This window comes from Thamnophis sirtalis, unplaced genomic scaffold (assembly GCF_051295495.1).
Source record: "Thamnophis sirtalis isolate CommonGarterSnake01/CBP01778 unplaced genomic scaffold, rThaSir2_p1.2 scaffold_2, whole genome shotgun sequence".
Lineage (NCBI taxonomy): Eukaryota > Metazoa > Chordata > Lepidosauria > Squamata > Natricidae > Thamnophis > Thamnophis sirtalis.
Window position 1 is genome coordinate 69,682,190 of NW_028261382.1, and position 12,639 is coordinate 69,694,828.

At 44.6% G+C, this 12,639-nt stretch overlaps 1 protein-coding gene across 2 annotated transcripts in view; it reads left to right on the plus strand.

The window, feature by feature from the left end:
• Positions 1–12,639, plus strand: part of TET3 (tet methylcytosine dioxygenase 3) — a 77,864-nt gene that overhangs the window by 22,009 nt on the left and 43,216 nt on the right. Inside the window, exon 1 of one of the 2 annotated variants that reach the window (XM_087705969.1) lies at positions 2,318–2,677. The exons of the other annotated variant lie outside the window; for it this stretch is intronic. The gene's annotated coding sequence lies outside the window, so the exon portion shown is untranslated. Of the gene's footprint in view, positions 1–2,317; positions 2,678–12,639 lie in introns of those variants that run through there. 2 annotated transcript variants of the gene reach the window in all.

Consider the following 12,639-nt stretch of genomic DNA (forward strand, 5'->3'; position numbering starts at 1 on the left):
TCCTGCTTTTCCTTTTTTATATTTGATCTTATCATCCCACAATTTAACAGAGAGCTTTTGTGCAACCATGCTAGTCCCATGTAGGCCCCTCCCCTTTCTCTGCGTTATTGTTTTTGCTTGGGCCTTCATTCAGTGGTGTATTAATCATTAAGCAGACTAAGCATGTGCTTAGGGCACCAGGCCCAAGGGGCACCACAAAGTTGAAAAAGAAAAAAAAACAATAAAGATTTTTACAGGATGTACAAAGGAAGGGGGCACCAAGATTTGTCAGTGTTTAGGGCACTACTGAGCCTTAATCCACCACTGCCTTCATTATCTCATTTTTCAGGGTTCCAAGCATGTTGAAATATTTTTCATCCATAGTCATTCTCTTCCAAAGTTTCTATAACTTCTATCCCCTCAGCTATTTTGTCCCTATTCATAAGAATTAAGTCCTGCATAGCTCTCCCTCTAGTCTAGTTCCTATTTCCACCTTTAGGGAGACAAAGTTGTCAGCTGGGCACATCAGCAACTTCTTTAAGCTCCCCCTCCCTGCAGAGTTTGGGAGTTTTGCAGAATTCAGAGTTTTAACCGGAAAGGGGAAGAATCACAAGCCTGCACCTTCCAGCATTGCTCCTGGGATGCAAGAGCATGTTCCCAAGCCCATGTACTCAACTGCACTGAGGCTTTTTTTGTTTGTTTTCCCCACTTGAAAATTTTGATGGAACTTGCTACCATGATGAATGTCAGTACGCTTTTGTTAGCACTGACAATTTTTCTGATTTTTTTTTCATGGACTTGTACTTGCTAGTGCTAGAGCTGAGCCGATGTGGCGCAGTGGTTAGGGTGCAGTACTGCAGGCCACTTCAGCTGACTGTTATCTGCAGTTCAGCGGTTCAAATCTCACCGGCTCAAGGTTGACTCAGCCTTCCATCCTTCCGAGGTGGGTGAAATGAGGACCCAGACTGTGGAGGCAATTTGCTGACTCAATTTGCTAAAAATCTGTAAACTGCTTAGAGAGGGCTGAAAGCTCTATGAAGCGGTATATACGTCTAATTAATAAATAAAATAAATAAATAAATAGTGGTACTTATCTAGCAGGGATGATACTTTCTGCTGGTGCTTTCCCAACTGTTCCATCTTACTTTCCTGTTTTTGACTTTGGAAATGCTTGTTAATGTTCACTTATAGTGAACTGCCCGTTTCAACCCCAAACCTCCAAAGCCAAATGTTTAGGCATTTCTCAAGGGCACATAAATGGGCACTCGGCTTGCCATTTTAATTTTGAGGTTGTTATTGATATGGTGATCAAAGATCAGCATTTTTTTCTGCTGGTAACTGGGAATTATCCCCATAGACATCCAATGCATCTGATCTTGCAGCTGCCACTCCAATGTCTTTAGACCAGCTTAAATATTTCACTGGGTCACGCAGGACTCCATAGGCCAGCGCTTCTAGGGTTTTGTTACCTCTCTTGCCTGCTTGGAGAGCTTTGCAAGGTAGGGTGAGAGTCGAGACAGCCCCACAGCTTCAGCATTGACACTCTCTGAGCTGCAGTGGGGCCTGGAGTTGGCCAGCCCAACTGCAGAAAGGATTCCAGCAACCCATTTGGGAATATGAGTACTATATGGTATAAATCCCAGATCAGTATAAATGTTGCTCATTGAGCATTAGACAGCATTGCCAAACAAAGCCCTCTCAGATATGGGTGTGATAGTACTAACCAAAGTGTGTATATCTTCTGTGCCACAAATAATTGAGGTGATCCAGATGTTAAAAGCACCTTATTGTCATCTATCAAATGGTGAAAGGTGGCTTCATTTTGTAGCAGTCAACTAGAGTTTTGAAATACGTGTCTAGTAACATGCAATTGTTGGATGCGTCAAACTTACATCCCTGCCATAAAAACTTTGGGTTGCAATCAGATAGAAGGGGAAAGGGCCTTTCTCTTGCCTTAAGAACAAAGACTTCTGCCACCTTAGACCTTGCTTGGCTTCTTTCCACCAGCGGAGTCTGGAGTCCTGACCCACCACTTACTTCTCAGCCCTGGGAATGTGATTGGAGGCTTGACTGGGAAGATGTCTGGGTGGAGCAATTCCACAACTCGAGGCTTCCAAGTTGGATCAGAAAGAGAAGGTCAAAAGTGGGAGGCGGTGGTGGTGGCTGATGTTGGCTGACCCTGGCCGGGGGCTGGCAGGCGGGCGAGAAAAGGAGTCCTGCCCCTGGCTGCCAACGACGCTCCCAGAGCCGGCGCTGCAGATGGCCGCCGCCGTGGCCGCGGGGGTCACCCGAGGGGCTCTTGGAGGCACCTGCGGCGCTGGGATTTGGGGAACGGCGGGCGCGGGCCAGGTTCCGCAGGCGGAGGCGCCCAGAGGCGCAGGCCTTCCTCCTTGCAGGCTGCCGGGGTGTGGCTCCCTCCCCTTCCAGGGGGGAAGCCCGTCTTCCTGCCTCCTGCAGCAGGCCAGCCCGCTCCCACTCCGTGCAGTACCGCAGCCATCCTGGCGATGTACGTGCGATGTGCGGGAGGCATCATGGCCCCCACAGCTGTTAGGGGAGGGGGGGTCTGTGTCGGCTGAGTCCCTAGCCCAGCGCTGCCTCCGCGGCGACCGTCCCTCGGCCGGGTTGGAGCGCCTTGCCTTCGCCGCTCCTCCATGCCCGCCTCCCTGGGCGCGCTTCCCGCCAGGCGGCTTCGGCAACCGTAAGTGCTTCCTTTGGCGCCCTTCCCCCACCTGCAACTTTCCAAGATGTCCGTCCGCCTCCTTTGTGTTCCCGGAGCTGCTCTGGGAGGGCCGGCGCGGGGAGCGAGCGCTTGGCCGGATGCACTCGCCGCCTGCCCGCCGCCCAAAGTCTCGCTGGCCCGGCCAGTCGGCCGCCCTCCCCCGGAGGGAGCCCAGCTCGGGAAGGAGCCCTGCCAAATGGGGAGCTTTGGTTTTCTCCGGCCCCATTGGGCTTGCGTGAAGACCCAAAGGGGGGGGGGATTCCGAATGCCGGACGCCAATGAGGGGGGGGGGAGGGCAGACGGGCCCTTTGGGACTACGAAAGTGACCCTGTCTCGCTCTTTGGGTGGGAGGTCCGGGGCGACGGAGCGGGGCTGCCTATGAAGACGTTCGGCCACAAAGGACTTGTAACTTTCTGGAGCTGAATTCAGAACCATCGCATCGCCCAAACCGAGCGGGCCTTCCTAGTAGTGTGACCGTCCAGTTTTCATATTAGGAAGGGATCGCCTGGCCGCCTCTGTTTCAATCTGCCTTGTGTACTTCCTTGTTTCTCGGAAGGATCCAGTGGAGCGCAGGGCTTTCTTTGAAAGAGAGAAGGAGTCTCTTTGTCTGCTTGAGAGATCTGGGACCGTTTAGGCAAGGGGAAAATCCAGGGCACAACTGGCCTTTGCCAGCCCATCTACTTTCCGTCTCGGCAGAACTTTGTCTGCAGAGGAGGAGGAGAAGGAGGAGCCCAGGTGGTGCTGAGGTTTGTGTGTGTGTGTGTGTGTGGGAGGGTGGCTTTTCTTGCCGGGACGGGAGAGAGATGAACGCACAAAGGCTCCGAAGGCTGCTTCTGCTCCTGGCTTAAGGAGGAACAAAGAGACAGATCACAAAAATTACATGAATATCCAACAGATGTGAATGGTGACTTTATGTACTATATAACAATGATTAAAAACTACTGGCTCAGAAATAACGCTGTGTTTAGTATTTGGGGAGCTAAAGTTGAATTGTAATTCTAAGGCTACAAATACTTGCTTCGTTCTGTTACCAGCTCTGCTCTCTAGATTGCAATTTTGTTGCAGCTAAATGCATCTTTAGAACAACAGTGATTTGTTTCTCCTCTGCTATTGCTTCAGCTCAAATGCTCAAAGGAGAAAATAATTTTAAAGATACAGTTGCCTCCTTTTGAGGCACGAAGTCGTAGAGCAGCTCCTGCAGACTTGTAGAGCACGATTCAAAAATTTTGAGGCTGCTGTGTACAGAGAACATATTGGTACTGAATTAAAATGCAGTGTACGATCTGCACTGCGATCCATCTTTTGTCTACAGACTGAGTTTTCATGGAACATTCAAAACACATGTAAATTGATGTGCAAACGCAAAACCCTTTGTGTATAGCCCAGTGTTATGCCGCATGGTAGCAGGTTTGGGGAAACCCTGTTGTGATTCATTTAAAATGAAATTATATACTTCTCCGCAAAATAGAATTGCTATTGGCATAGCTGGCTAGATGTGACCAAGGTGGACAAATTATGAGTTTGGATTGGATAGTGTTACTGAAGAAGCCTGCAATTTTTTTTAAAATGGATTTTTCATGTTCCTGGTTTACAATGAATTTCAAAAGCAGTTGGATTCTTCCCAGAAAGCACCTCAAATCTCCAAATTACAGGGTCATCAGGAAGCCTCTGGAGGCTTCTTAGCACATGCTTGCTAAGAAGGAGCATGACCATGGGGATCAGTTGGTGGAACCTCTTCATCTTGGATCTGTCAATTCAGGTTAGTTTTGCTCCCATTTTGAATCTGAGTCATTGAAACAGAAGACAATTGCTTTTCTAAAAGATTTCCCTTTGAGTTTGGGGGTTTGAATTGAGGCCTTTCAGATTGAGTCATAGCTAATAGTTGTATTTTCTCAGAGAGGGAAATTCTACAAAAAATGTCTTGGGACTGGTGTTTTCCAAATGTGCATAAATGGGCTGTACTTGGGCAACTGGTGAGTTGGCCAAGGTTGCAGATGAAATCAGGGTGGTTAAAAACCAAAGTCATTGTGAGGAGTTCCAGAATAATATTTTAGAGAGATGGTCAGCCATAGGGCAGATGTATTGCATTTGTGATGTATATTGGGGCAAACATTCCTTCATATATAGAGTGAAGACATTCAAAGTATCTGTAATTAATCAGGAAAAAAAATCTCACATTGTAGTTAGCTCATTATGAGTGTCAAGTCTGCATGTAGCATCTGAAAAAAGTGAATTCCGTTTTGGGGACAATTAAGAATGGGATTCAAAACAAAGCTGCAAAGACTATAATGCTGTTAAACAAGTCTACAGTATGCGTCTGGAATATGTACATTTTTGGTGTCCATGTTTGAAAAAAGGATAGAAAAGACCTGGAACAAGTACAGGAACAATCAAAATTTTGGGGGATTCTAACAACTTCCCTACAACAAAAAGATAGAACATTGGACATGACTGAGGTGTATAAATTTTCCCATGGCCTAGAGAAAATTGACAGAGTTTTTCTTCCTCTCTCCAAACACCAGGGCAAGGACCACCAGTGAGGTTGATTAGAAGTAAATTTAGAAAAAAATAAAACATTTCACTCTGCACAGAATTAATCTGTAGAATCTATTCCCACAAGATCTGAAGCTGGTCACTCAATTGGATGGCATTAAAAAGGGATTTTGTAGACCCAGTTTGATGTAGAGGGTAAGACATCAGATCAGAAATCAGGAGACAATGACTCAAAGGTGCTTTTTCAAGAAGCAACTGGATGTTCTTTGTTTGTCTGAGTTGTTCGCCGCCCTGAGTCCCTCCCAGAGAAGGGCGGCATACAAATAAACTAAACCTGAAACCTTTTCCTTGAAGATGTTTTGCTGCAAGGAATATAAATCCTTGCATTGGCCACCATTCACTCAGAACCAAAGAAGCTTCTTGGATGAGAAACAAAACATCTTCAAGGAAAAACAAAGTCCAGTTGCCTCTTGAAAAAGCACCTTTGGGACAACCAGGATCTGGTTGACTGAGAATCTCCATAGATAGGAGACAGTGAGTTCTAATACCACCTTAGGCATGAAAGGTGGCTTCTGGCCAGTCCCTCTTTCAACCTAACCCTTCTCACAGGGTAGTAGTTGTGGGAAATGGAGGAGGAGGGGGAAAAAGTATTAAGCATGTTTGCCACCTTGAATTTTTTTATAATAATAAAGATGGGATAAAAATAAATAGATGAATAAATAGCACAAATTCACAGTGCTTGAAGATTTTGGGTCAGTCTGGCTTGGGGGACACCATTCCCTGAAATCCCAATTGCAGCAGAAGAGTGGTGGGAGAGGCCTTTCTTCCTTGTTGATCAAGCACTTTGGGAAACCAGAGGTAGTTTACACAGTGCCCCAGCTTCAACCATCCCTTTCATCCCCTCCCTGAACTTACGGTATCCCTTCTGTCAAGCCTGTTTAGTGCTGTTGTCTACTATGGGAGGCCCTTCATCCCATGTGGGATGGAGCTCCCTCTTGGGCTAACCTACCAGTAGGGTTTCCTGGTGCCAGAGGTTGTGCTCTGCCTCTGGAAAAGGATTCTTCAGAAACATGCCACGCATGATGGAGAGGCTCTTTGCTACTCTTGGTTCCTTGAGATGTACTCACAAGCTACCTCCGCCTTATGCCCCATAACTGCTGAAGCCAAGACCTGCATATCGGTAACTGAAACCAATAGCCCTTCTTTCCCTGCTCCTGCTCTATCATCTGCTCTCAGCTTAATTTTAAGATCACAAAAAACTTATGCCATGTAGATAACCCAGTGTGAATCCTAAGTAACACTTTTCTGTTACTTTTGGCTTTGTGGACACCTCTGTGCAGAAGAGAAAAAACAGCAAGAAATACTGTCATTTCTCACTCCTTTGTGAGATGTAAGTCGCTCTTTCTCCAATGTAAAAAACAGGTAACTCTCTGTCTTTTTGGCTACATGGAGAAGACACAAATGAGACTGGATGGAAGAACTAGACATTTGGCATCCTTGCAGTGAAGAAATAAAAAAATGGGTTTGAGCTAGGAAAATCCAACTTTTTCTCACGATTCAACTCTCTTCCTTCATTCTTAATCTGGGAGCTCCCTGCTCTGCGATGCTATAATCCCCTAATAGTATAACTTTTCTGGGAAATCCCCCCCCAACTAATTTTTTCATTGGGATTAGGGTTAATAATATACTATTATTAATAGTTGAATCTATACAGCAAATATAACAAGTGAAAGCTGAATGAAAAGCTTTTCACTGAAACAATAAAGCAATTATATGTCAAAAGTGCTTCTTAATGGAAGGGTTGAGCTGGCTTAATTTTGCATAATTTAGGAGTTCTCAAATTAGGAGTCACAAGCAGATTTGATGGTATTGTGGATTGGGGGAGTGTTCTTCTACAGAGAGCTCAGCTGGAACTTATTCCAGATCTACCTGGATAAACCAGCCATCGGGTTGTCCAAGTCAAGGGAATGATCTGATGGGGCTCTGGGTCTGCATGTATTTCTGTGGGCAAATCTGCAAATTCAGCAGAGGGATTTGCTTCCAAATTGTGGACTTCTAAGAGTCCCACCTGCAGGAACACTGGGCGAGTCAGAGAAGGAGTGTTACCTAGCCAGTTTAGCAGGTATGTGCTGAGCAATTGTGAAATTCTGTTTGGAAAAGCAGGCAATGAAAAACAATTAGATTTCACACTCTCTGCCTTTGTGTAATTCACACACACAGACATTTTCCCACTGGTCAGTGGTCTCTGGAACTAAAATAACTGGTCTTTTTTCCCGTTTCTCGGTCTTAAAAGCCTAAAGTCCATCTGATGGCTTCCCTTTGCTGCTAGTGTTCCTGTAGCAACTGAGTTGGCTCATGGTTAGCCCTCTGTGGGGCAAAGGACCCCTTGAGCTCCACAGTATCCAAAGTACAGCAGGCCAGGGGTGGGGAGGGGCTGGGATGCCTCCGCCATTGCCAGCAGAAGCTTAGGAAGTCAGTGCAGAGACAAGAGGACCTCTCTTCTTTTGGGGTTGGTTTATTCCTCCTCCTCTTAAGCTTTGCGTTCCTCTCACTCCAGAAGAACCACTTTTACTTTTCAGGAACAATGGGTAAAATATTTTGGGGGGTGTTAACACATAATAAGCATTTGGGGACTGGCAGAAAGGAAGGAAATATCTTGGAAATAAAGGACTCTGTTCTTAAGAACTTTCCTTAACATTTAATGAGAAGTGCAGAAAGTCATTTATGTTTTGGATAGCCTCCAGATGTACCTATAGATGCTTTCATCAAAATAATCACAGCAGAATCATAAAAGTTCTAATTTATGTATTTATTTAATTAAAGGTGTGTGTGTGTGTGTACGCGTGTCTGTGTGGGCAGTGCATAAAAGGGATAAAGTTTATAACACAAATCTCTGCACCATTTGCTCCCCCCACAACCCTACTACGGACACCGCTGAACGTTTTCTAATTTCCTAACTTGATATTTTCTCCCAGGTTGGAATTTTGCTGTGCAAATGGGTATGATCCCAATTATCCTACTCATTTCATATAATCTGTGCAGGCACTTGAGCGACATGCTTTGTTATGTGGGAGAAGAGCTGTGAAATCCCTCCTGTTTTAAAACAGTATCACTTGAAAGGCAAACATGTAATTTTGAAACTGCCAGTGGTGGCAATTTTCTAACCAAAGGAAAATTCAATCCAACTAGCTGGACATTCCTCTGTTATTAGTTCATAGAAGACCCTCCTCCAGCAGGAGCCCTGAGCCAGAAAAAGAGCACCCCAGGAACCTGAGAGAGAAATTAGGTTCTGCAGGAAAAGCACCCCAAAAGCACCCGAGAGCCTCAATAAATTTTGGTACAGAGAGAATCTTGCTTTGGGAGGGTGCGGGAGGAAGAGCTTTACCATACCAGCTTTCCTGAACTGAAATTTTCTGGCTTCTATCTTTGGTTGTGCCCCCAGGTGTTATATTGTCACGGAATATGGGACCATTTTGAGTTGGAGACCCCTGATCCAAATAATATTTTTGTTATTTTTGTTGCTAACATTTAAAATTCAAGTTATGTCATATGAATGGTCAATCTTCCAAAACCTTCAACTATCAAACTCCTTTGCGGCGATTTGTGTTTCCCTGCTGGGAGAAGTCTTATCTCCGACTGTGGTTTTTGGACAGCAACACCCACCATCCATGCTGGAGACCTTTTGATAGATGTGGGCATAGTGCATGAGCACTTAGAGATGCAGTCATTGGTATACAGAGAGAAGAGCAATGGAGAGAGTACACGCCTAGGGGCTCCTGTGCTAATTGTACAGGTTCTCTATGTGATTTTCTCTAGCTTCACCTGCTGTTTTTTTATCTGTCAGAAAGCTTATAATCCACCTACAAGTGTATACAAGCACAGCTACCAGTAGCTGAGTCAGTTTAAAGTAAAGAATTTCAGGAATGATGAGACTGAATGCCGAGCTGAAGTCTATAAAAAGGACCCTTGCATAGGTCCTTGGGGATTCAAGAGGTTGCAAGATGCAGTGCAGGGCCCTATTGACAGCATCATCTGCCGATCTGTTTGTACAGCAGGCAAACCGCAACGGGTTTAACAGCAGATCTGAGATGATTTTCAGGTGGGCCAGTACTAACCTTTCAAAGGTTTTTATAACTACAGAAGTCAGAGCAATCTGTCTGTAGTCATTCAACTCCCTGATGGAGAATTTATTGGGAACTGGGATGACAGTGGAGCATTTGAAGCAAGAAGAGGCGTAACACATCTCCAGGGATTTTTTAAAGATGTGGTTGAAAATGGGGCCAGTTGTTCATCATAGGTTTTCCAGCAAGGAGGAGTTGTTCCACATGGGCCTAGTGTTTTTCCGATATTTGTCTATGAAATAGACCCTGCACATCTTTTTCTAGGATCACCAGAGGGAGGGGGTGTCAGGTATAGGAGATATGGCTATTGTTGGTGTGTTTGAGATGGGGAGGGTAGCAATATTTGGCAGTGATCTCCTCTTAAACCTCTGAATATAGGAACACACTCAGGCCACCTGGCAGGTTGATGTTTCTCTTCAATAAGGGAGAGAGGTCTGCTCCAGCCAAGTTTCTTCCAACATATTAATAACCTTCTCTTGTGGGAAGTTGGGTTTGGTAGTGGAGCACCTGGTTAGTATGGGTGGTTTTTCTGTAGACTTGCATTTCTAGTTTGCCGTTGTGATAAGCATCTTTTAATGTTGAGTAGCAGTGGTCTAAAATATTCTTGCCTCCAGTGAGACAGCTGACATGCTGAGTGTATATTGGCAGTTCCTGATTTAGAATATCACTGTTAAAATCTCCTAAGAGAATGCGTAGGGAGTCTGGATATCTGTTCAGCCCACAGGATTTGGTCAGCTAAGATTTGCAATGAGTTGTTTATGCCTATAAGGAGTTGGTATATAGACCCCAACTAATATAAATGAAGAGAAACCTCAAGGGGCATGAAAGTGTCTGCAATTAATGAATAGTGTTTCTCATCACAAAATTTCTTTAGTACAGTAACATTTTTACATCAGTGATTGTTAACATAGGAGGAGATACCTCCTCCTTTCTTTTTCTTTTTCTCTAATCCCTGTTTGTGCTGTAGACTGCACTTCCCTCTCCACTCAGATAAGCTGAAAGGCAGCTGCTCCATGCAGAGTGGGGGCAGTTTGTGACCCTCTCAGGTTTGGTTTATGGCTGCCCGACATGTCACAAGACCCACGGTTGAAGACCCTTGGATGAGCCAGTAATTTATTTTATAAGAGTTCCTGTCAAAAGCTCTTCTTTATGTTACTGACTGAGCAGTGGAGGCAGTGGGAAACTTGGTTAGAATTGTGAAAGCAACAAGGATAGTCCTAGTAGAGCCAAGAAATATTGTTTGAAATTGTTGCATAAAATAGTTCTCCAGCCCTTGATGGGTTTCCCCTGCATGTTAACTTTACACATTCACCCACACAATGGTTTTTCTAGCAGTTTCCTCTCAGCTTGCCCCTCCCATTTGAGAAAAAAATTAAAGTCCTTTGAAGTCACAGACTTCAGTGGAAGGGAGTGTCTTTTGCTGGTTCCCCAGCAAGCTTCTCTTAGGGGTGATTGCTTTCAGATGTCTCCCTGCAGCGCCTTGGTAGACACAATGGGCTTCTTGTGCCACTAATATTGGCTTACAGTATTAACAAAGGCGCAAGCCTTTCTAGCTTCCCAGCACTCTTGTGCATAATTTTTTAGAGTAAACAAAAATCAGCTCTTTGGTCAGAGTCTGAAATAGGATTCCCTTAACAGGCACTGAAGATTCCTTTTTTGGTGGCAGCCAGCTTTGGACCTCAAGCTGAAGTAGCAATAGCAATTAAACTTATATAAGTTTAAACTTCACAGTGCCTTACAGCCCTCTCTAGGTGATTCACAGAGTCAGCCTCTGGCCCCCAACAATCTGGATTCTCATTTTACCGACCTTGGAAGGATGAAAGGCTGAGTCAACCTTGAGCTGCTCAGAATCGAACTTCTGGCATAAGCAGTGAGTTTGCTTGCAGTACTGCATTCTAACCACTGCGCCACCAAGGCTCCTGAGTCGCTGCATAGAATGAGAATGACTGTATATGCAGTGAGACATTAGCTACGGGGCTGCTGTTATTTGGTTTCCTGGGGAAGATCACATATTTCTTTGTTACTTGTGAAAATAAGATTGAAAGTAGAACAGAGAATAATAGAGTTGGGAGGGAGATTGGAGATCTTTGGTCCAACCCTCTACCCATGGGAGGAGATCCTATAGCTTTGTGGACTTTCTTTGCACTTGATGGGGTGGATACAGAATAACGGAACAGAATAATAGAATTGGAAGGAACCCTGAAGTTCCTCCAGTCCAACCCCCCCTCCTGAAGCTGGAGACCTTATGCCAGTTCAGGTAAATGGTTGTCCAGTCTCTTCTTAAAAAGCATCCACAACTTCTGGAGGCAGGATGTTCCCCTGATTAATTGTTCTCACTGTCCAGAAGTTTTTCTTTTTCTTGGTTGCTTCTCTCCTTGTTTAGTTTCCATCCATTGCTTCTTGTCCTGCCTTCAGGATCTAGTCTTTCAGTTTATCGGAGAGTTCTTTGTGTAACCATGCTGCTTTCTTCTTAGATTTCTTGTTTTTCTTTTTCAGTGGTATTGTGCTGAACTGGGCATCTATAATAATATTTTTCAGAGTTTCTCAAACTTCTTGAGTTGTTTTCCTCTTTAATATTTTCATCCATGGAACTTCCCGAGCTCTCTCTGAGTTTGTTGGAATCAGCTCTTTTAAACTCTAAGACACTGGTTTTTTCTATTGCCTGTGTTTGTTTCATATTCCATTCCAATATATCATGGTCACCCTTCCCCCAATGTTCTGGCAACTTCAACCCGCTCTATCATTTCATCTCTTTTAGTAAGAATTAAGTCCGATAAAGTTGACCCTCTAATTCCTCCTCTACCTTTTGGATGACAAATTGTCAGCTAAGTTGGTCAGGAACCTGGATTTCTCAGTCTATCCCATGTCGCAGGATTGTTATTGTGGGAATAAGAAGAGGAGGATGGAGGTTTGCTACCTTGAGTTATTTATTAAGTATAAAAGGTGGAATAAAAAATGCAATAAATAAACTGGAGTGTACTGTGAGAAAAACATCCAAGACAATAAGAGGTCTGGAAAGAAAAAGTTACAAAGAATGGTTAGACCCACTGGATATGGCTGACCTGGAAAAGACAAGTCTAAGGAGATAAATAAGGAGTTCAAGTCCCTAAAGGACTGTCAGAAGATGGGACAGGCCGGTTCCTGATGGCTTCAGAAGAGAGGACAGGAAAGAAAGGGGTTAAACAGCAAGGAAATAAATTTTGGCCAAACATCAGGAAGGAATTCTGAAGGTTAAAACATGTTAACCCATGAAATGATCTTCCTCAGAATTCACTGGAGGGCTTGGAACAAAAATAGATGATCAGTGCTCAGGGATGCTGATAGAGA